Raw genomic sequence first — 25,333 nt, 5'->3', positions numbered from 1 at the left:
CATGGATTGTGAATTTTGGTCTTCACCAAAATCACAATCTTAATTCTGAAATAGTGTGAGATAGATAAAATTCATTTTTTTAGCCACCGTTTCTCTTTTGGCAGAACTCCAGGACTGTTTAAAAAATATCTGAATAGAAACCCTCATGTGATTTCTTGGTTATAATCAGGTGGTCCTTAAAGGAATCCCGTGCCTGATGGGCTTTATTGTTGTTATCAAATGCCTTTAACTCGTTTCTGACCCATGGTAACTCCTTGGACATGTCTTCTCAAAAACATCCCATTTTCTTCCGTACTTGTTCTGGTATGTAGTCCATAGTGTTTTCTTGGTCAAAAATATGGAAGTCCTTTTCTATTGCCTTCTTTCCCGTGCCGCTGCTGCCCAGCACAGGTGAATCAACTTTGTCTGATGCTTTGGCTTAGACCTTTCCATTATGGGTAACCCCAGTGAGAGAATAGCTCTCTTCCTTTAAGCTCTAAATTCCATCAGCATACACAAAATCTACTGCCACGATAAGGCATGGATTCAAAGGAGAGTAGGATTTAGTAGAAAAAGGAAATTAGATTATTTGAATTCTGAAACATCCTCGTGACAGATATGATCTCTAGAGGAATATATTTATTGCTGGTCACTATCGCCCAGTGGAAAGATGATAGGACTGGGAATGAGAGACCTGGATATGGGAAGCATCATGGCCTAGTGGATAGAGCACACGTTTGGGAGGCAGAAGGACCTGGGTTCTAACCCGGCTCCATCACATAGCTGCTGTGTGACCTTGGGCAAGTCACTTCACTTCTCTGTACCTCAGATATCTCATCTGTAAAATGGGGATTAAGAATGCGAACCCCATGTGGGACAGAGACTATGTCCAACCTCTTTAACTTGTATTTATCCCAGAACTTAGAACAGTGCTTGGCACATGGTAAGTGCTTAAGAAGTACCGTAATTATCATTGTTATTATAATTCTTATTATTAGTTCCTGCTCTGCTCCTGGACTGCTGGGTGATCTTGGACAAGCCGCCCAATCTCTTAATAATGATATTAGTGATAATTGGGCAGGAAATGAGTGTATCAACTCTGCTGTACTTTCCAATGAGCTTCATACAATGATCTGCACATAGTAAGCGCTCAATAAGTAGGATTGATTGCTTGTTTTATAATAGTTATGGTATTTGTTAAGCATTTACTCTGTGTTATACACAGGAATAAATTCAGAATAGTTATTTTTGTTATTATTTTTATTACGGTATTTGTTAAATCCTATGTGCTAAGCACTGTACTATTAGGCTAGATAAAAGATAATCAGTGCAGACAAGTGGTGTAACCTAGTGGATAAAGCAGGGCCCTGGGAGTCAGAAGGACCAAGGTTCTAATCCTGGATCTGCCACTTGTCTGCCGCTTGACCTTGGGCAAATAACTTAAAATAATAATAATAATAATAATAATAACAATAATAATGGCATTTGTTAAATGCTTATTATGTGCCAAGCACTGTTCTAAACACTGGGGTAGATACAAATAATGAGGTTGTACCATATGTGGCTCAGTCAATCCCCATTTTACAGATGAGGTAGCTGAGGCACAGAGAAGTTAAGTGACTTGTTCAAAGTCACACAGTTTATAAATGGTGGATCTGGGATTAGAACCCACGACCTTTGACTCCCAACCCCGGCCTCTTTCCACTAAGCCAGGCTGCTTCAATATGTCAACATGTGGGACACATGTGCAACCTGATTAGCTTGTACCTATCCCAGTGCTTAGGGTAGTGCCTGGCACATAGTAAGCACTTAACACATAACTTTAAAAAATGCGGGAACTGAATCTAAGTAGGAGGGAGGTAAAATTTAATCCCCATTTTTCATATGGGGAAACTGAGGCACAGAGACATTAGAAGAGCTGGTCAAGGTCACATAGCAGGAAGGTGGGAAATCTGGAATTAGAACCCAAATATTGTGATTCCCAGGCCTGTGGTCTTTCCCTTAGGCCAGGCTGCTTCTCTTGTGCCTCAGTTTTCTCCATTGCAAAATGGGGATAAAAATTTTCCCCTCCCTACTTCTTAGATTGTGAGACCTACATGGAAGAAGGACTGTTTCCTATCCAATTAGCCAGTATTCTAGTATTTATTACAATGCCTGGCACAGCGTGGCTCAGTGGAAAGAGCCCGGGCTTTGGAGTCAGAGGTCATGGGTTCAAATCCCGGGTCCACCATTTGTCAGCTGTTTGACTTTGGGCAAGTCACTTAACTTCTCTGGGCTTCAGTGACCTCATCTGTAAAATGGGGATTACGACTGTGAGACCCACTTGGGACAACCCGATCACCTTGTAACTTCCCCAGCGCTTAGAATAGTGCTTTGCACATAGGAAGCACTTAATAAATGCCATTATTATTATTATTATTATTATGGTGAGAACTTAAATATTTAAAACATATTTTTATCACCTCACTAGAAGTGAAAGGAATGTATATACAGAAAAGATATAAAGTTTCTCTTGCAGTGTTCTCATATCCATCGACACAATATTGTAAGTGGTATTCAATTTTAAGTAGAATGAACTGGTCACTGCAATTTTCTAAATGTTATTTACAATATTTAATTTTGCAATCATTTCAGGTAAATATTCCCATTCCCAAGATCGAAAATAGGAACAACGTCACAGAATTTGTTCTTTTAGATCTGTCCACTGATAGAAATTTGCAGATATTCTGCTTTGGGCTGTTCCTCTCCTGTTACTTTGCAAACCTCTAAGGGAATCTCATCATCCTCATCACTGTCAGAGGTAGTTCCCTCAACAAACAGCTCCTGTACTTCTTCCTCTGCCACTTGTCCCTCATGAACCTCTGCTACACTTCCACAGTGAATCCCAAACTGGTCAGAGATTTGCTGAGAAGAAAACCATTTCCTTCTTCGATTGCATGATTCAGCTCTTTACCATGCACTTATTTGATGAAGTTGAGGTCTTAATCCTTGTGGGGATGGCCTATGATCGCTATGTTGCCATCTGCAAACCCTTGCTCTATGGGGTTGTCATGAACGGACAACGGTGTGCTACAGTGTTTGCAGTGTACTGGGGAGGAGGATTTCTCCATTCCATGGTTAAGTGGCTCCTTGTCATGTTTTTTTTTTTTTTTTCTCTTCTGTGGCCCCGATAAGATCGATCAATATTTCTGCAATGTTTACCCTCTCTTGGAACTGGCCTGCTCAGACACTGACATGACTAGATTTTTAGTCCTTGCCGATTCAGGGAAAATTGTACTGATTTCATTTGTAGTCTTGGTCTTCTCTTACGTCACCATTTTAGCCAGTCTGAGGACCTGCTCTTCAGAAGGACATCGTAAAGCCCTCTCCTCCTGTGCTTCCCTCATCACTATGGTGGCATTGTTTTTCTTGCCTTCCATCTTCATTTATCACTGGCCAGCCCAGCCCTCCCCCGAGGATAAGGTGTTTGCTCTGTTTACACCATCATCGCCCCCATGTTCAACCCCCTCATCTGTATGCTGAGGAACAGAGAGATGAAAATGGCTATGAGAAAGGTGTGGTGTTGGAAGCCGCATTTGGAAGGAAAATCACCCAGATGAAACAGACGTCTACATCTCCTTCCCCTTCTGTGTTTGGCTTATTCTATCTAACCAGGTCTGTTCTGTTCAATTGACATGAATTTTCTCCTAGGCTCAGGGTATACGTGAATAGCAACTGTTTAACAGACTGTAACATCCCTTCCTCCATCTCAATGTCTGTATTTAATACAGCCATCCAGAATTTTATGCCATTTCGAATAAAATAGTTTCAGAGAAAGGAATAACTCCAGCTCACTGGGATGGAAAACTAATTATGGCCTTTAGTTCATTCATTCAATCGTATTTATTGAGTGCTTACTGTGTGCAGAGCACTGTACTAAGCGCTTGGGAAGTACAAGTTGGCAACATATAAAGACGGTCCCTACCCAACAGCGGGCTCACAGTCTAGAAGGGAGAGACAGACAACAAAACAAAACATATTAACAAAATAAAATTAATAGAATAAATATGTACAATAAATAAATAAATATAGTAATAAATATGCCCAAACATATATACGTATATGCAGGTGCTGTGGGGAGGGGAAGGATATAAGGAGAGGGGGATGGGGAGGACTAGGAGAGGAAGGAGGGGGCTCAGTTTTGTTGATGTTGAAATTAATTATAAGCTTCAGAGAGTGGGAATTACATCTTTGATATATGCTGTGCAGCGATGGCAGATGTGGGTTTTAGCAGTTACAGTCTCTATTATATGTTTATGTGCAAAGCAGGGTTTTCAGTGGATTCTAATCATAAAATTGCCTCAGTCCCTTCTTGTTGGTAGGTGAGGCACAGAGTGTGGTTGGAAAACTCTTTTCAGAGATAGAGGAGGTGGCATGGAGCATGGCTTAGTGAAAAGAGCCTGAGCTTGGGAGTCACAGGTCATGGGTTCTAATCCCACTTCTGCTACTTGTCTGCTGTGTGACTTTGGGCAAGTCACTCCATTTCTCTGGGTTTCAGTTCCCTCATCTGTAAAATGAGGATGAAGTCTGTGAGCCCTGAGACATCCTGATTACCTTGTATCTACCCCAGGGCTTAGAACAGAGTTTTGTACACAAGTAAGCGCTTAACAAATGCAATCATTATTATTTAATGATGCTTTCTAGTGTAAAGGGCACAAGCCTAGTAGTCAGAGGATTTGGGTTCTAATCCTGTTTCTGCTGCTTGGCAGCTGGGTGACCTTGGGTAAGTCACTTATCTTCTCTGTACCTCAGTTACCTCACCCATAACATGAGAATTGACACAGTGAGCCCCATGGGGATATAGACTGTGCCCAACCTGATTATCTTGTAGCTACTCCAGCACTTAGTACTGTGCCTGTACAGAGTAGAAACTTAACAGTAAAAAAAGTCATCTTCACTTTGCTCTGTCTATTCGTAAATAACTTTTGCTAAGGGAATAATTCACCAGGCTGAGGTAGTTTCAAGGTGTTGGGGAGGCCTGGAATTGCTCAGTGGAAGGGATTTATTTGGGATCATATTTTTTCATTTAAGGAAAGAGGACAGTGTTCTAGGTGTTCCTTCCTATGCACTTGCAACTGTGATGTAAGGATTTAGGACTTGAAAGAGCAAGAAACCCAGAATGTGGAGATGGCTGCTGATAAGGGTAGGGACCATCTCTTTACGTTGCTAACTTGTACTTCCGAAGTGCTTAGTACAGTGCTTTGCACACAGTAAGAGCTCAATAAATACGATTGAATGAATGAATGAGTAATGGGAAAAAATGTAAAAACCTACTAGAATGGATAATAAATACTGGGAAATGTAACTGTCAAAAGTCTGGAGAAAATAATTTCCATATCCATGGAGTTTAAAGAATAAGATGTAGAAGTCAGAGGGGCAATAAGGAACTACCCTCATGAGAATGTACAGATATCTTTGTTACCATTTTATTTTATAACGTGAAGCTTATTTGCCCATCATTGGCAGGTAAAATATCAGTTTATTGTCGGAAGCATGATGAGGGGTGTTAACATCAGTGATTTTTTTAATGGCATTTGTCTACTTTGTGCCATGCAGTGTATTTCAGTGCTGGGGTAGATACAATCCAATCAGGTTGTACACAATCCATGTCCCACGTGGGGCCCACAGGCTTAATTCCCGTTTTACAGATGAGGTAACTAAGGCACAGAGAAGCTAAGTGACTTGCCCAACATCACATTGCTGGCAAGTGGCGGAGGCAGGAATAGGTCCTCCCAGGTCCTCCCAAGCCCATGTTAGATCCACTAGGTCACTCTGCAAAAGTTAGGGCTATGACTTGAATGTTTCTGTTTATTGTGATACTGTACTCTCCGAAGCACTTAAATCAGCATTCTACACACACTAAGTGCTTAATAAATATGACTGAATGAATTGAAAGATTGACTTTAGGCTAGATTTCAAGTTGGGTTTAGATCCCAGGAGAGAATTGGAATGTAGCGGCAAACTGGCTACCCCTAAGATGTATGGAGTGGCACCCTGAAGAGATGGAGATGAGCACAGCATAGAGGGGCAGAGCTGGCCCTGAGAGAGCTGAGGAGACCTGTACCTGGAGGAGCCAAGGGGAGCTGCGATGGACTGGTCTCAGCTGAGGAGAGCTCGACGCTGCCGTGCATGCTCTGAACAGGACTTAGCTTGTAGGTGTCTCTGCTTCCTAGCATTCAAAATCCCAATTTTTAGGAACAAATGGGAAATAGGAACAATGTCACAGAATTTGTTCTCTTAGGACTGTCCAGTGACAGAAATTTGCAAATATTTTGCTTTGGGCTGTTCCTCTCCTGTTATGTTGCAATCCTGTTTGGGAATTTCCTCATCCTCATCACCATCAGAGGCAGTTCTCCTATCAAGCAGCCAATGTATGTCTTTCTCTGCCATTTATCCCTCATGGATGTCTGCTACACTTTCATGGTTATTCCCAAACTGGTCCGAGATTTGCTGTCAGAGAAGAAAACCATTTCCTTCAGTGACTGCATGATGCAGCTCTTTACCATGCTCTTATTTGGTGGAGTTGAGGTCTTCATCCTTGTGGGGATGACCTATGATCGCTTGCTGCCATCTGCAAACCCTTGCAGTATATGATCGTTATGAACGAGCAGCGGTGTGCCACAGTGGTTGCAGTGTGCTGGGGAGGAGCATTTCTCCATTCCATCGTTCAGTGGCTCCTTGTTATTTTTTTGCCCTTCTGTGGCCCCAATAAGATTGATCACTATTTCTGCGACGTTTACCCCCTTCTGAAACTGGCCTGCACAGACACTGTCTTGATAAGATTTTTAGTGCTTGCCAATTCGGAGACAATTGCATTGATTTCATTTATAGTCTTGATCTTCTCTTGCATCATCATTTTAGACTGTCTGAGGACCCCCTCTTCGGAAGAACGTCACAAAGTCCTCTCCACCAGCGCTTTCCATACCACCGTGGTGGCATTGCTTTTCTTGCCCTGCATCTTCATTTACCTCCGGCTGGCCCCGACCTTCCCCTAGGATAAGGTGTTCGCTCTGTTTTACACCATCATTGCCCCCATGTTCAACCCCCTCATCTACACGCTGTGGAACAGAGCGATGAAAACGGCCATGAGGAAGGTGTGGTGCTGTAAACTACATTTAGACAGAAAATCATGCAGATGAAATGTATTCCTATGTCTCCCTCCACTCTTAGTTATCTTTGGTGTCATTCACCTACTCATTTGGATACATTCCAAATGCACTACAAACAGTTGCACTGAAAATACAGGTTTCTTTGTCCCTAGGCTTGGAAGGAACATGACGTCTACCTGTGTTTCAGATTATAATCCCTTCTTTTTATTATATATGTTAAGTGCTTACTATGGTTCTAACACTGTTCTAAGGGCTGGAATTGGTGCAAGTTAGTGAGGTTGGCCACAATCCCTGTCCTGCATGATGCTCATAGTCTAAGTAAGAGGAAGAACAGGAAAACTGAGGCAGAGAGAGTTAAGTGATTTGCCCAGGGTCAAACAAACATTAGGCAATTGGCAGAATTGGGATTAGAGCTCAGGCCTCTGACTCCCTGGCAAATGATCTTTCCATTAGGCCATGATGCTTTTTCCTCCAACTCAGTGACTGTATCTTACCCAGCTGTATATTTCCTTATTTTATTTGAAACGACATTGTCACTAAAAGAAAAGTTTCTGCTTAATGAGATGAAAAATTAATTATGATGCTGAAATTAATTATAAAATAATAGAGAACCGAAACTATGTTTTGGTATGGGTTGTGCCGTGTCAGCAAATGTTAGTTTTCAGTGAGTTCTTCTGTGGGATATGCATGAATCACTTACTGGTGGTAGGTGAGGCACAGAAGGAGCTTCACTGACTCTGTTAGAACTTTAGGAGATTATTTAGGGTTTTGCATCATCAAATATTCTGGTGTCAACTTGTGCTGTCATTTTAACTCCATAGGCTAATGAAATGGGGGGTGGGAGGTAGGGACTGGAGCTTGTTCATACAAAATATTTCACAAGCATTTTCCCAAGCATTTTAAGAAAGGGGGGAATAATTTTAGATGGCAACCTCTTCATTTGAGGTGGTTCTGGGAGAATATGGCACTCTGAAAGAAAAGGAAAAGCAGTTTGTTACATATGAACTTAGCCTTCAGAGTATAAAGTGAGTAGAATCAGGATCTGATTTATCTAGTATTAGTTGGACTAGGGTTTGGGTTATTCTTAGGATTAGATTTCAGGTTAGGGGTAATGTTAGAGATAGGTCTGAGGCAAGGCTATCATCCATATTCTCCTGCTATTCACTCATTCATTCATTCAGTTGCATTTATTGAGAACCTACTGTATGCAGAGCACTGTACTAAGCGCTTAGGAAGTACAAGTCAGCAACATATAGAGATGGTCCCTACCCAACAACCGGCTCACAGTCTAGAAGGGGGAGACAGACAACAAAACAAAACATGTGGACAGGTGTCAAGTCATCAGAATAAATAGAAATAAAGCTAGATGTACATCATTAACAAAATAAATAGAATAGTAAATATGTACAAGTAAACTAAATAGAGTAATAAATCTGCACAAACATATACAGGTGCTGTGGGGAGGAGAAGGAGGTGAGGCAGGGGGAGGGGGAGGAAGAGAGGAAAAAGAGGGCTCAGTCTTGGAACAGGCCAGTAAGGCCAATGCTATAAGTGAAAATTAGCACTTGAAGAGGAGGTGTGACTGATGCCCATATCCCTACTCAACACAGCCAGGCCTCTGTCCGCTGTCATTCCCAGACATCATTCCCACTCCATTTTCAAGTCAGGCTTGTAATAATAAAAATAATGATAATGATAATAGATGTTTTGTTACACACTTCCTATGTGCCGAGCACTACTAGAGACAAGCTAATCAGATCCCACATGGGGCTCAGGTCTAAAGAGGAGGGAGAACAGGGAATCCCCATTTTGCAGATGAGGGAACTGAGGCCCAGAGAAGTGAAGTGACTTGGACAAGATCATACAGAAGTCATTTGGTGGAGCTCGGTTTAGAATCCATATCCCTCTGACTCCCAGGACCGTGTTTATTAACTAAACTACTGCTAGTGGAGATGGGATTAGAACCCAGGTCGTCTGACTCCCAGTTCTGTGCTGTTTTCTATGGAACATACTGCTTCTTACTCCTTTTTCAGGGTTGAAATCATGGAAAATTAAAGACTTTTCTTAAAGCCACAAGATAAATAAACAGATGAGACCCGTGGACATGTTTTAGGGGGTACGTTCTGGCTTCTTTCACCATCACCCTGTATGCACAACTCTATTTATCCTGACAGGATTTTCAAGTAGTTAATGGAGTACTGGATTTGGAGTTCAGGAAACTGTTTGACCAGTGTAACGACTTTAGGCAAATTACCCAACAACTTTCTGCCTCAATTTCTCAGTCTGTAAAATGGAGATTAATACTGACCTCTCTGTCTCTCTTTTCCCCTCTGGTTACACTGTTTCCATCTTCTCTGCTTTTGGGCTTCTCCTCCTTTCCCCCACTCACACCTCTACACATACTAGTGGCCCCACCGCCTGTTCTGTAGACTGTTCTCAGTTTCTTTGGAAGTCAGGGTATGTGTCAACCTACTGTGTTACAATGTACACTCTCAAGTGTTTAATGAAGTAAGCACCCAGGATATACAATAAGTATGACATTATTGATCCTTTGTCATTGTTCTCTAGAAAATATGGCCACCGAAAATGACACACAGATGGAACTTCATGTATGTGAGAAGTCTGTTATCTAATCAATCAATCAGTCAACCGTATTTATTGAGCATTTACTGTGTGCAGAGCACTGTTCTAAGTGCTTGGGAGAGTACAATACAACAGAATTAGCAGACATGTTCCCCATTCACAACAAGCTTATGGTACTGCTGGGGTACTGCAAGTATTGAACTTGTGTATCATTAGTATGCTTGTGAGGAATTCACCCTAATTTCAGAAAGGCAGGTGATATGCAAATGGGCTTGGCCAATGGAACATCAGGTGTGGGGTTAGTTTCAGGGCACATTTATTGGAATAATTTATTGGAATTTGGCTTGTGCAGGACTCTACCTTGAGCACCACAGTACCAATTCTTACATTTAGTTACGTTGGAAGATCCTTGCTAGACAGTGAATGTTTTGTGATCTGGGATTATGTCTTCTAACTCGATTGCATTCTCCCAAGTGTTTAGTATGGTGCTGTGCACAGAGCAAATGCTCAATAAATGATATCGCTTAATTTGTGATCCATTGCACAAGTGTTTCCTAAAGTACTCATCGGCCTGAATTGGAGAGAACGTGCCAGCCCAGCAGAACACTGTTTTGAGTGACCCTATCCACGCCTAGAACAGTGGTCTTAGGGGCATCTCTTTGGGGGCTTGAGTGAGTGCTCCTGTTGGCCAGGCGTTGCTCCCCGTGGTTTCGGGGGCAACTTTCGGGTTCTTACCCTCTCCGGGTCTTCGGACGTCTCCGGACGCGGCCCGCGCATTCACACCAGGAAGAGTCAGCCAGAGGTTCAAAGCTTGGTTGCCGTTTATTTGCTATAAGCGGTTACATGAGAGAGAGAGAGAGAGAGAGAGAGAGAGAGAGAGAGAGAGAGAGAGAGAGAGAGAGAGAGAGAGAGAGAGAGAGAGAGAGAGAGAGAGAGAGAGAGAGAGAGAGAGAGAGAGAGAGAGCCCCCTTGTCTTGTTCGTCTCTTATACCTTCCGTTGCCCGGGGGCGGGGTTTTCTCGGGGAATGGCGTATCGAGGCTTTGCCATGTAGCACACGCCGCCCTCCAGCCACTAGCCTAGCAACAGCTCTGTCCAGTCATGAAGCGTTTGCTCTGACTCGCCCCCAGCCACCCGTTGCCAACCATCGCTGGCTACGGATATGGCCTTGCGGTTGCCTCCGAGCCTTGCAGGTGCAAGCTTGTTTTTCTTACCCTGGTCTCTTTATCTCCTGTTGTTGAGTCTGTTTGGCCTTGAGCCGTTGGGTGCGGTTTGTGTGCACATACTGCCTGTTCCCTGTTTGTTCTTTGCTCAGCGCCTTCCCCCGCTCCCTTCGTGTCCCCCTCTCGTTATGGCGGGGACCGCTAAGGGAGGCCGCGCAATGGGAGCATCTCGACCTTAATCTCGCGGACCACCCGGGCAACAGTGGAGCAAAAGAGACGAAGGAGGCACGGGAAGCACATGAGCAAAAGCAAACCCCCCCCCCCCCAGTGGCGGCAAGGATCGAGACCAGCCAAGGGGCCAATCCCCCTGGCGTCATGCGTTCGATCCAGTCCCAGAGTTCCTCCACCGCAGTTGAGGTCGTCCCAAGCCTTGGGGAAGTGCAGTGACTGGGCGTTGAGCTCGTCGATAAGGTGGGACAGCTCCTGTACCTCGCCGGTTACGTTGGCGGCCAGGAAGAGTCCCTCCAGGTGTTTCTTCACTCCTTCCCAGGAGGCAGGGAACGAAGAATTGGTGGCGTTGCAACGGAGCGGAAGCACGCAGACATGCTGATACCGGTAGTCGCATTTCACCGCCTGCCGTAGGGACAGGAGGCGAACCTCGTCGCGCAGCGTCTCAATCACATGCTCAAGGCAGACCAGCTCTCGCTGCAGGGAAGCGTCCAGGTGACGCTGAACCCCCCACGCCAGTTGGGTGGAGTGCATGAAGACCGAGAGCTGAGACGCGAGGAAACCAGTGTGATCGTACAGATTCTGGATTTGCTATTCCTGGAAGGCCGAAAACGAGAGGTTCGCGTTACCCAGTATGGCCTCAAATAATTTCCTGCGGGTGCGCAAGCCGCGCAAGCGGGTCGCTAGGGTGTGCCACCGATGGTCGGAGGCCTGGGAAAACCAAGGGTCAGCGGACTTAACGGGTACAAGCGTGTAGCGGGGCCGCCGGACGAGCCAAACAGCGTAATCTGCCGTGCCCTCTGTGGTCATGGGTCGCGCCCGAGACATAAGGACGCATTGTGAGGAACCCGTGGTGGACAAGGAGAAGTCTCCATAAGCTGACCTGGAGGCGGTAAGGTTCCAGCTGGGGTCAGTACTTGGGCAGGCTATAAGCGCGTAAGGGGCAGGGATGCGGGCGTTCCCTTGAAAGGCATATTCATAGTCGGTACATTTGCCCCGCGAGTGCTGGGAACCGTTCAGACCCTCACGGAAAATAATACGCCACACCGAGAAAGGGTAGTCCTGGCACCTCGCCCCGTTAGGGCAGGCGCACGAGCGGACCCTGACGGTTGCGGTGGGAAAGCGTAGGGAAGTAAAGGCTTTCCAGAGACCGGGGTGGCGCGTCCCCCACGGTAGGGCATAAAGCCCGGGCGCGGCCGCCTCCGTATATGTATGGTTCCTAATGTGGTTATCCCAGGTGAGTAGGAGGGTACCGTTTCCGTTATGGCGAATACAGCAGAATATGCCCGTGGAACAGTCAGTTAGAGGCGTCCAGACCCCACCCCGACCCTCGGCGCACTTCCTCTCGGGACCGGGGAGTGAGCTCGCATTTCGGATATGGCCGAAGTACCCCCCGCTTCCCTCGCTGGATTCTTTGCCGTTCGGGGTGCACTGAAGTGTGCCGTGGATCCCCAGCAGGGTAAGGTTTCGGTGTGTGGGGTGCCCCTGACCTTGGGGTATGTTGACTTCCAGTGTGTAAGTGAAATTTATCAACCGCAAGCAAGACCGGGTTACCTCGGGCTGGTTCGAGAAAGTCCCATTGCCGGTGTACCAGCATATGGGGGGGGGGCCAGCGCTGTACAAGATGGCGCCCCAGATACGGATCTCACGCTGCTCTGTTTCCGGGGGTGTCCCCGGTGCTGGCCCGTGAGCTTGGTCACGTTCCCTTGGAATGAGAGTTGGGGGGAGTCCTCCTTCCAGGAGACCATGCGTAACAAAGGCGCATTGGTGAGGAGGGCCCACCTCCAAACCCCGCTCTGCTCCTGAACATCCTTTAGGCGGCTATTTACCGGGCTTCCTCTCTAGTGATCCCATACAGTCGGCGGAGCGAGGTAGCCGGGAGATGGAACTCCCTATGCGCCGCAGCTGCGACATCCAGCCCCATTAGTGACGGCCTTGTGGGGTGTAGGCTGGCATCCACAGTGCGGTTGCCTTCAAAGATCGGCCCTTGTCCGTCCGTGTGGGAACGGACGTGCATGAGGTATACCCTACATTCCCTAGCCGCTACGGCAGCCTGAAGCCGAGAGATCATGTTCCCAATCTCCGAGTGCCGGTCGAAAAGTATGGAGGTTTCGATTTGTCGGGCAAGATTAATGGCATACAGGCTATCCGAGATAATGTTGATCGCCTGGGGGTAGTTAGTCATTCATCATTATCATCAATCTTTTTATTGAGCGCTTACTATGTGCAGAGCACTGTACTAAGCGCTTGGGAAGTACAAATTGGCAACATATAGAGACAGTCCCTACCCAACAGTGGGCTCACAGTCTAAAAGGGGGAGACAGAGAACAAAACCAAACATACTAACAAAATAAAATAAATAGAATAGATATGTACAAATAAAATAAATAAATAAATAGAGTAATAAATATGTACAAACATATGTACATATATACAGGTGCTGTGGGGAAGGGAAGGAGGTAAGATGGGGGGGATGGAGAGGGGGACGAGGGGGAGAGGAAGGAAGGGGCTCAGTCTAGGAAGGCCTCCTTCCCAGTCATTGCCCGTATGATAGCGAAAAGTTCATTTCGCTGAGTCGAACTGTATGGTGTGTCGAGCACCGACAAGGCACCGGTGGTCTGATTGAAAACTGCTGCCCGGTGTTCTTTGGTTGCCTCTGTAAAGACATTGTCTCCTTCGACCGGAGTATCGGAGATCACCCGAGGGGTAAGAATGTCCGATCCCTCATTTAAGTGGCTAAGAGTCAACGGGGAGCATTCTGTAAAGGTGGCCCGCTGTAGGAGCATGGCCCACAGGAAGCTGTCCCTGACTATCGCCTCAAGGTCTCCCATGGCTATCCCGACATGGACTATAGGGTAAGTGGCTGAGAGCACCACTACCCTCTTTATGGCGTTCTGGCAAAAGCGGCCGAGAAGCTCAGTCTCCTTTGGGAGAACATGGGAGGGGTTTCGAGGATAACACCATTCGAGAATCTCGGCCTCTTGGTGTATAGCCGCGAAAAGGCTGCCCTCCCGAAATATCGCGACCTCCATGGGGAGGCGGGGTTCAGCTCGACAAGTATGGCTACCCGCCAACCGCTGTGTGATTTCTCGGAGCACGCTTTTCGCGGACTTCGTCCATTCGCGATGCGATTTAAGATTGGGGTCTCCTTTTAGGAGATCGTACAGGGGTTGCAAGAGGGCGGAGGGGATGGGCGTTCTCGCGCGCATCCATTGAATCTTCCCTACCAAACCCTGCATATCGTTTAACGTGACGTATTTTCGGGGGTCAATTTGGGGTGGTCTTTGAGTCACCCGGGTCTCGGTGACGTCAAACCCGAGGTACGTGTACGGGGCTGATTCTTGTACCTTCTCTGGTGCTACGAATAAACCCTGGGCTGCGAGGGCTGCCACCACTCGCCGGGTGAGCGTCTGTACCTGCCCTTGGTCTGGCATTCCCAGAAGGATGTCGTCCATGTAATGGACGATCATCGCCCCCGGGTATTCCTTGCGGAAAGGGGGGAGTATCTGCCCCACGAACCACTGGCATATGGTAGGACTACAAGACATACCCTGTGGCAGCACCTTCCACTGGTATTGGAGTGCTGGCTCCGCGAAATTCGGGCTCGAGACAGTAAAAGCGAACTTCTCCCTGTCGTCAGGGTGTAACGGGATGCTGTAAAAGCAGTCCTTTATGTCTATGACCCGGATCTGGTGATTTTTTGGAATCATGTTAGGGGAGGGGAATCCGGGTTGCAGGGGTCCCATTGGCACAATGAACATATTGATTTTTCTTAAATCCATGAGGAAGCGCCACTTCCCCGCTGCTTTCTTTTTTATAACGAATACGGGGGCGTTCCAGGGACTGAACGATTCCTCTAGGTGCCCCTGTGCAAATTGATGTGTAACTAGCTCCCTCAGCTCCTGCAGCTTGTCCTTGGTCAGGGGCCACTGGTCCACCCATACCGGTGGGTGTGGAAGCCATACCAGTGGGGGTGTCGACAAACCCCGGAACCCAGTGGCCCCTCCTAAAAAGGATCAGCTTCACCTGTAAGGTGGGCTCCCAGCCCCTGCAGCACATCTCTCCCCCACAGAATCATACGGATCCCTTGAACGCACAGCGGGACGAACGCACCTTGCCTTCCTCGGCATGACCAAATCAATGGACGGCCCGCCTCTCTTGCGGCTTGCAGTCCCCCCCCCTTTTGCACCCCCATCGAGTGGTTTGCTAGTGGCCACTCCGCTGCCCAGCAGCAATCCTGAATAACGGAGCGGCCGGCCCCGGTGTCCAGGAGCCCTTTAAGGGGTTTTCCCTCAACTAAGAGGGTCCGCCAGGGTTTTTCACGGGTTATTTCTTGTATTATTCCAATGGCTGGGGGCGAGGGATCAAAGGGCAGGGGGTCAAGGGGCATCACGCGAGCAATGACCGTTCCCGGTCCTAGGTATAAACCATACGGGTGATGATTGGTGAGGGGGATCTTCCCGGGACCTTCCCCCCTTTCGGACGAATGAACGACCCCCGCCGCTCTTGTCTGGAGCCCCACCACTAGGGCCCTCCAGGGGAGGGGCTGTATTGGGACGTTTACAGTGTGCCCGGGTCGGATTTCCACTGGGGCCAGGCATCGGACCTCAGTCCATGTGGCTCCAGGGACCGAAGCCTCTGGTACTCCTCTACGAGAGAACCCCTTTTCGGGCTCTCTCCCGCGGCTGACACGGGGAAAGCGTGATTCGGGGCCCGCGTGGGGCCCCTCTGCCCGTTTCCCGACGCCGTTCGGGGTCTCCGCTTCGAGCGGCATTGTTTCGCATAATGCCCGTGCTTCCCGCATTCAAAGCAGGTCACACCCCTTCCCGGCTGTGCTGGGGGTCCGCTGTTGTCCTGAGCTCGGCATTGAGCCATCAGGTGTCCCGTCCGCCCGCACCGAAAGCACTGTCCCCCCCTTTCCCCGACTCCCGATAATCCTTTCACTTTGCCCCCGCAAGCACCTGGGCCTTGTACTTTTCTCCTCCTACCCCTTCGCATCGTTGCAAGATGTACCCCAGTGTGGCCTCTCTGGGCAGCCCTGCCAATGCTTTCCTGCAGGCACTATTCGCGTTCTCTTGGATCATCTGCTTCAGTACAATTTCGGCGCCGTCCCGATCCCCTATAATGCGGGAGACCGCGGACTGCATGCGTGAGATGAAATCTTGAATTGCCTCGTCTGGGCGCTGTCTGATCTGCGTTAAGGGGGAGCGACGGTCCCCTTTCTCGGGAACCTATTGCCAGGCAGTGAGGGCAACCCTGGCAATCACTATATACGTCTCGGGATCGTAGTTGACCTGTGCCTCAGCAGTCTCGAATTGTCCCATCCCGGTTATGGCTGCAAAAGCCTCGGCGGGGTTCGGGAAACCCCGTCTGCGTATTATTTCTTTCGCAGCGGTGGTAAACTCAGACATCCATATAAGGCTCTGTCCGGGATCCAAACACCCGCGGGAAAGGGATTTCCAATCATTCGGGATAAAAACGCTTTCCAGGGACATACTGTCCAGGAGCTGGCTCACATAAGGGGATCTGGGACCGTAGGCGGCACACGCCGCCTTCAACTCTTTGAGTTTCACCCAAGGTATCGGGGCGAAACCTCGTTCCCCGTCTGGTCTTTCTATTCCAGGGAATGCCTCCCATCCCGCGACATCCTCTCCCCTCGCCGCCGCCTCTTCCAGAGCCAGCTGTAGGGCTGAAACCGCTCTCATCCCCTCCCCGCTTAAACGATCGATTTCTTGCTTCCCACACCCACCTGCCTGAACTGTTCCCGCATATCCCCTATCTCACTCTCAACCTCCGCCTGTTTAGCCTGACCTCCTCTTTCCCGCTCGGCGTTGGGCGTTTCACTCTGGGTGTAAGGTCCGAGATCAGGGTAGAGGTGGTGGTAACTCGGGGCCCGTGGGAGGGGTGTCTCTGCCTCGGCCTGACCAGTCTCCTCGGGTTGTTGGCTGTTCTCCCCTTCCTGCCCCGCTTCCTCCTTGTCCGTCTGGCAGGTCGCGTCAAACTTACGAGCGAGTCTCTCTGGCCCTTGAAAGTCTGCACGGAGGATACCGTGTATAAGGAAGTCCACGTCCTTTAGCTCCCCCGGGTGGGAGTCTTCATAGGCCGTCATCTGTTCCCCAATAACGTCCCACCGCTCCTCCGTGATCCCGGAATCAAATATCCGCGGGGAGGTCATAGTTATCTTCCCTATAAATTCCCTTATTGTTTTCAGCTCAATCTTTACCCCCTTACTTCTCAATATCTTGTAACAGTGCCGGGTGTACAATTCCTTATCTTCTGGCTTATATATGGGCAACGATCGTGCCGTCCCCATCTTCCCGCCTGACCTTTAGCTACCTGGCCTACGGGGCACTCTCCCTGGTCTTCCTCAATGGGGGTACCCGAGTCCCTGTTCGGGTGCCACTCGTTGCTCCCCGTGGTTTCGGGGGCAACTCTCGGGTTCTTACCCTCTCCGGGTCTTCGGACGTCTCCGGACGCGGCCCGTGCGTTCACACCAGGAAGAGTCAGCCAGAGTCAAAGCTTGGTTGCCGTTTATTTGCTATAAGCGGTTACATGGGAGAAAGAGAGAGAGAGAGAGAGAGAGAGAGAGAGAGAGAGAGAGAGAGAGAGAGAGAGAGAGAGAGAGAGAGAGAGAGAGAGAGAGAGAGAGAGAGAGAGAGAGAGAGAGCGCCCCCTTGTCTTCTTCGTCTCTTATACCTTCCGTTGCCCGGGGGCGGGGTTTTCTCGGGGAATGGCGTATCGAGGCTTTGCCATGTAGCACACGCCGCCCTCCAGCCTAGCCTAGCAACAGCTCTGTCCAGTCACGAAGCGTTTGCTCTGACTCGCCCCCAGCCACCCATTGCCAACCATCGCTGGTTGCGGATATGGCCTTGCAGTTGCCTCCGAGCCTTGCATGTGCAAGCTTGTTTTTCTTGCCCTGGTCTCTTTATCTCCTGTTGTTGAGTCTGTTTGGCCTTGAGCCGTTGGGTGCGGTTTGTGTGCACATACTGCCTGTTCCCTGTTTGTTCCTTGCTCAGCGCCTTCCACCGCTCCCTACGGCCAGGTGTGACTCCTGGGAACCAAATTGCCTCCTATGGGAGGGAGGAGGAAGTATGCAGTTTACTAAATAAGGGTTTGAAAGGTTTACAGATACAACAGGGCCCCCTATCTGATCTACCCGCCCTTAATATAAGGGGTTGAATTAAGACTACCACTTTACCTTGTTGCCTAGGATTGATATCTGCTAGTCATGTGATGCAATCTGATCCCATCCTGGCACCCATCCTTCATTCCCTACCCTGCTCCGTAGACTAATTACAAGGTTTACCATGCCTTTTCCCTCCCCTCTCTCCAAGACTGTTGAAGGCTGCTCCTTGGGAGACATTTGGTAGAATTTCCACGTTTCCTCAGAAATGCCGTGCATTCATTCATTCAGTAGTATTTATCGAGACCTTATGGTGTGGAAATCACTGTACTAAATGCTTGAGAGAGTACAATACAGCAATAAACAGACACATTCCCTGCCATGCTCTGGGAGTCAGAAGATCTATGTTTTCTAGCCCTTTGTTCAGCCGGAGTCTGGATAATGCGGGCAAAAATGGTACTTCACAATTTTCTGTACTCCTGCCCATCTCCTTGCTTGTGGCATTCTGTGCCCCGGAGGGATCACGATAAGGGAGGAACGAGAGACTGGGAATGATACTGTGCAAGACAAGAGCAGTACAGACATTACTTGGCATAATTGTTCAGGTCTGGAGTGCTCGTCCATTTTTCCTGATCAGTGACTGAGGAATTTAGCATAATTCTCTGGCACTACAGCAAATGTACTGTACATTCAGTAGAAAAACTCCCTGAGCCTAGTCCTAAAGAGAAGCTGAGAAGAAAAGAAAACAATTCACCTGATGCAACATTTGAACTCCGTTCCTGTCCAGGGAGAATTGTAAATGAAATCTGGTTCTTGGCTTGTGACACTTTGGAGGGAATCTGTTTAAAATGCCTCTGGACAATCACTCCCCAGCTCACTGTCAGGCCCCTAAATATTCCTGCTCTCTGTTCAATCCTTTTTCAAAACAGCATTTCCAGCGTTTCTTTCATATTTACAGAGAGATTAACTGAATGTGTTTCTTTGTCATGCTAGCAGTGACAGATTTATTTCTTGTGGTCTCCTGAGCTGTGGATGAAAATATGGCTTAGCTCTTGCGAGTCCAGCAGAACAAACAAATTTTCAGTAAATCTGGGAATCATGTCAGATTCATCAGCGAGAAGAGAAGCTTAACTTGAGGCTAGGGGTGTGTGAGATCCAAACTTTGCAAATTAAAATGGCTGGAACCAGGCAGGACTGCAGAACTTTACTTGTTGGGCTCATTGGAGTTGTTTTCCCCCAAGGGATGCTCGAAATTTACTGGATCCATGAAATTCTATTGGCTCCATCAGTCACCATCCAAACACTTTTCAGCCTTTCAGCATCAAGAGACTGAATCTTTTCAGGTTAGTACCTGTTATAACTGGGCTGCAGAGAAATGGTATTGGAAGTAAGGATTGTTAAACTTCAGGCCACTCTAGAGGTGGTCATCAGTTAGTCTAAAAGGGGAAATCAGGCTGGCAAATATGCATACATCTGGGCAGGAACAACTGTTCCATTTTCATTTGTTCCCACTGCTAATCTACAATGTGGTGTTGAGTATGTTATTGCTTCTCCACTACCTCAGTTTCACTATTATTTGTCTCTACACAGCCAACGCTTGAGTGTACTCTTCTAAACATTTGGGGATGGGGATATTGATGGTATTTTAAAATAGAATATGAGCCTAAATGTGAGTGTGCATACACACACACACACACACACACACACACACACACACACACACACACACTATCAATATATGGTTGGGTTACACAAATGATAGTCTTCTTCTGTCCTGTACCTTTTCCCTTCCCTTCATCCTGATTTTCTTCTAGTGGCCTCTCCCCTCCTCTTTTTCCTTTACACTGTACATTTTCCTACCTTTAAAAATGGGTTCTGATTTCTGGGCAGGAGTTTCTTTTTTAGTCGTTGTTATTCGACTCCATTTTTTGTGTGTCTATTTTGATTCTAGAATATTTTAATTCTTCCCAAATACTTGGGAAATTCATTCAATTGTGTTTACTGAGTGCGTACTGTGTGCAGAGCACTGTAGTAAGCTCTTGGACAGTACAATACAGCAATAGAGAAAATCCCAGCCCACAACCGGCTTCTTCCAAAATTCTTCCACAAAGTCGAGGAGACTATTTGCAAGTATTTTTACTTTGTGTTCAGGTACATCTGACTAGCTCTTTTCCTCTGCTTCTCTCTTTTTTCAAGTCATTTTACTTTCTTCTCCACTTATTTCTCCCATGTTTGGGAACATTTTGTACTTTCAGTTTTCTTTCCTGACTTTTTACATACCCATCGTTCTCCTACATATATTTCCCTCTTTCTTCTATCTCTCTAGTTTTTGCTCTTATAATCCTAGATTTTCTATTTATCCATTTTTCTAGTTGCTCTCTTTCCCCACACCTGGTCTCGTGGGATCTCACTCTCTGATTCCTTTCCAACACCAGCGTGGGCAGACAAATTGAAAAAAACAAGCACCAGTGTTTTAATGGTACTTGTTAAGCACTTATTATGCACCAAGAATTTTACTAAATGCTGGGGTAAATAATCAACTTGGGTGCAGTCCCTTTCCCAGATGGGATTCACACTCTAAATCGGAGAGAGTAGGATTTAATCCTCATTTTACAGTTGAGGTAACGGAAATTAAGTGATTTGCTCAAGGTCACGTAGCAGGGAGGATTAGAATCCAGGTCATTTGGCTCCCAGACCTGAGCTCTTTCCAATAGGCCACACTGCTTCCCAGCACTTTGGATACTGTCCGTTACTCCCCTTTTCCTGGTATTTATTCATTTCTCAAAATCTCCACTTTCATCAATTCCATTACTCTGAGCATTTATTCTTGCCTTTTACCTTTTTTCCCTCCTTCCTCAGTTCTGATACTTCACCTCACATTGTTTGAATTCATTAGTAGTCCTCCTATATAGGCTATTTCCCTCCTCCCTCTTGATTGTTATTATGGTATTTGTTAATAACAATGATGGTATTTCTTCAGTGCTTACTATGTTCCAAGCAATGTTCTAAGCACTGGAATTACTTGTTATTCATTCAGTCATTAAACTGTATTTACTGAGTGCTTACTATATACAAAGCACTGTACTAAATTCATTCATTCATCCATTCCCATTGAATTCTCATTTTAAAGATGAGGAAACTGAGGCACAGTGCAGTTAACTGACTTGCCCAAGACCATAGAGCAGACAAGTGATAGAGCCAGAATTTGAACCAAGGTAATCTGAGTTTCAGGCCTGTGCTTTATCCACTAGACTACACTGCTTCTCATTAGAAGGCATTTTTTTCTCAGTTGAGGTGCATTGTGTTCTCGTTTTTTTACAGTTGTCACCTCCGCCCTGCCCGTTGGGGTGAGCTGGGGAGGTTGAAGTTTGGAGTAAGTTGCTCCCCTCTAATCATTTCTGGGTACGTAGGTATTTGTAACTAAGGGGTAAGCTTAGCACAGCCTGGTTACCTTTTCCTATATCTAGTTTTTATAGGTGGGTGATAATAATAATAATAATAATAATATTTATTAAGCGTTTACTATGTGCAAATCACTGTTCTAAGCGCTGGGGAAATACAAATTGACCAGGTTGTCCCATGTGGGGCTCATATTCTTAATCCCCATTTTACAGAGGAGGTAACTGAGGCACAGAGAAGTTAAGTGATTTGCCCAAAGTCACACAGCTGACAAGAGGCAGAGCCGGGATTAGAATGCACAACCTCTGACTCTCAATCCTGGGCTCTTTCCACTGAGCCATATTTTGTAATTTCTCTGTATGCCTCCTGAGTTTGATTCCTCCCAGTAACATCACCCAATGTGGAAGCCATAGCATCCAACCCCTGAGAAGCACTCTAAACAATTCCAGTAGATTAAAATATTTTTTAAGTGCTTATTGTGTACAGAACACTGGACTGAGTGCAGGGAAATAATACACCAGTGGAAATTAGACATGGTGCCTGACCCTCATGGTGTTCCAATAGCCAAGGCTTGGGACTCAGAGGTAGTGGGTTCTAATCCCGGCTCTGCCACTTGTCAGCTGTGTGACATTGGGCAAGTCACTTAATTTCTCTGTGCCTCAGTTACCTCATCGATAAAATGAGGATGAATACTGTGAGCCCCACGTGGGACAACCTGATTGCCTTGTATCTATCCCAGCGCTTAGAACAGTGTTTGGCACATAGTATGTGCTTAACAAATACCTACATTGTTATTATTGTTAACAGTTTAAGTGGGGAGAAGGAATTGGAGACAGAAACACCAGGAGTATAGATACATTAATACACAACATAAAAGGATGAACAAAACAATCTCAAAGTCTTGGAGGCAATGAAGGGAGCAGCTTTTATCTCTGGTCTGTTGCGTATGGAATATGCCGGAAGTCGGGCCCCTGGATGGTGGGAGGGAAAGAATCAGTTGTCCTGGATGCTTTTCTCTGTGACAATGGAGGAATGGAGTTTGAGCGGGAGAAGCTTTTATCCCCATCCTGGTGCATACAGGATAATGCTGACAGCAAGGCCCCTCGGTGGAGGGAGGGAAGGTAGCAGGTACCATGGGCCCTTGTCAGTGGTGATAGAGGGGTCCGAGAGAACGTGGGAGCCGCTTTTATCCTGGGTGCACAGATCAGACTGGGAGCAAGGACCCTCGGTGGAGGGAGGGTCGGTGGTAGTTACCACGATGATTTTCGCGGAGGAGATGGAGGAAACCTGAATTGAAATAGCAATAGAAGTCAAGCGTACTCAGCAAAGTCAAAATTAGGAAACATCTACACCTTCTGTCAGTTGCAAAAACTTTTACAAGTAGAAGGATGTGCTCCCCTCTCTGTCTTTCTGCCTCTCTCTGCATATCAATTCTATGTATCTATATTTCTCAATTTCAAGATGGCCCCAATATAAAATACCATAATAATCAAGGTTTAATAAGACATTGGTTGAAAACAGGGCTTTTATATTTCCGATCGACTACACTGATCACCTCTGTCAGAGAGATAATCTTTCCAGATAGAAAATCTTTCCCCTGGGAAAGGGGAGGTACAATTGGGAACATTTACCTGGATGGAGTTGTTCAAAATAAATTAAACCTTTTCTCAAAGCATCTTTGGACCCACAGTTCTTCAATCTTATCAACATTGTTCAGGTTTCTCCCACCAGCCCTAATGAATATGGATTTTGGGAAGGGTAGAGACAACTGCTGAGGGAAACAGAATCTGGAATTAGTATTTCAGAGCCCTTCAACTCTTTTTACTGATCAACTAAATTAATGTTTACAGAGCTTGGGCTCTTGGATCAATATAGTTAAATTCCAATAAACCATGTTGAGTTTTTTTTATCATTTCAGAGACAGAACTCTTGGAGGTTTTTCACCATCTGCAAAACGTCAATGGGAAATAAGAAAAATGTCGTAGAATTCACTCGCTTGGGACTTTCTCAAGACCAGTACGTTCAAATATTTTGCTGTGTGCTGTTTTTGTCCTGTTACATTTTCCTCTTAATGGGAAGTCTTCTCATTCACATCACCGTTGGATCTTATCAACCAACCTATGCACTATTTTCTGTAATACTTGTCTTCCATAGACATGTGCTATATGTCTACTGTTACCCCCAAAATGATCCTGGACTTACTTTCTAAATCAAAAGTCATTGCTTTCAACAACTGCATGTTGCAACTCTTCAGCATGCACTTCTTTACATGCATCGAGGTCTTCATTCTTATGTCAGTGGCAGGCCTCTATACTACATGGTCATCATGTGTAGGAAGAAATGAAAACTCCTGATCTTGGATTCCTGGGTGGGTGGGGATGTCCCCGCTTTCCCAAATTGTTTATGGTTTTCTAGTTGCCCTTCTGTGGTCCCAATGACGTTGACCACTACTTCTGTGATATTTTTCCCTTGCTGAAAGTCGCCTGTGTGGATACCTACCTTGTGAGCATCCTGGTCATGGCAAATTCATGGATGGTGGCCTTGGTCACTTTCATCTTGTTGGTTTATTATGTTGTCATATTGTTTTCCTTAAGAACCCATTCAGCGAAAGGGCACCATAGAGCCCTCTCCACCTGTGAGTCTCACATCGCGGTGGTCTTCTTATTATTCATACTCTCCATCTTCACCTACCTGCAACCCCCTCCAGCTACTCTGTTAAGGTGTTCTTTCTCTTTTACACCATCATCCCTCCCATGTTCAACCCCTTACCTTACACATTGAGAAAAACAAATATGAAAAATACCATGAGAAAGATCTGGTGTACAAAGCTGTCTTCAGGATGGAAACCTAATTAGCGACATTCCTTCACTGGGAGTCCACTCTGAGGAAGGGAAAGCGAATTCTGACTGAACGTAATTAACCAGATGAACCACCCCTTTCACGGTCCAGCATGCTGAATAGATAAAACTCAGTGGAAACAGGTCCCAAGACTCCCTGTATTCCATATATGACTGATTTGCTTTTTATGGATGCTTAATGGGAAGTGAAAGTGGACTCTCTCGAGACTGTAGGTTCTTTGTGGGCAGTGAACATGTCTATCAACTTTGTTGTACTCTATCAAGGGCTTAATACAGTCCACTACACACAGTAAGTGCTCAATAAATACCATCTATTGCTTGATTTGGGAAATGTGATGAACCTCTTGGACTATTATCTGGTGTGTATTATATTTTGTGTGATTCTCATTCACTTGGGGAAATTCTACTTTGGTGCTAAAGTGGTATGATTGGACTTTATTGTTACGTTGTACTCTCCCAAGCACTTAGTACGGTACTCTGCACACAGGAAGCACTCTGTAATCATGACTGAATCAATGAATTTTCTGCTCAGTAGAAAGAATTTTTATCTACGTTGATTGTCTTCACCTTCAGAAATGCTTTATCACTCAGAAAATTATCTTCCTCAACAAGCCCCATATCAGAAGGTCTACCCATTGATAAAGTAACATGTTTCACAATAGGACCGGAGCAGATACCTGTCTCAACCTAATGCTTTCCTGAATGTTAGTTCTCTTAGTCAAACCCTAACTCCCTGCAGGGGCAGAGAGCTCATAAACTTTTTTATGTTGGGACTCTCTTACCATTCACTCAACTGTGATAATAGAAATGCTAGCGGGGAAAAGGGGATAGTCTCAGTGTTCCACTGAAGGGCT

This window comes from Tachyglossus aculeatus, unplaced genomic scaffold (genome assembly GCF_015852505.1).
Source record: "Tachyglossus aculeatus isolate mTacAcu1 unplaced genomic scaffold, mTacAcu1.pri scaffold_78_arrow_ctg1, whole genome shotgun sequence".
Lineage (NCBI taxonomy): Eukaryota > Metazoa > Chordata > Mammalia > Monotremata > Tachyglossidae > Tachyglossus > Tachyglossus aculeatus.
The sequence above is the reverse complement of the archived record's forward strand: the minus strand, read 5'-3'. Positions refer to the sequence as shown.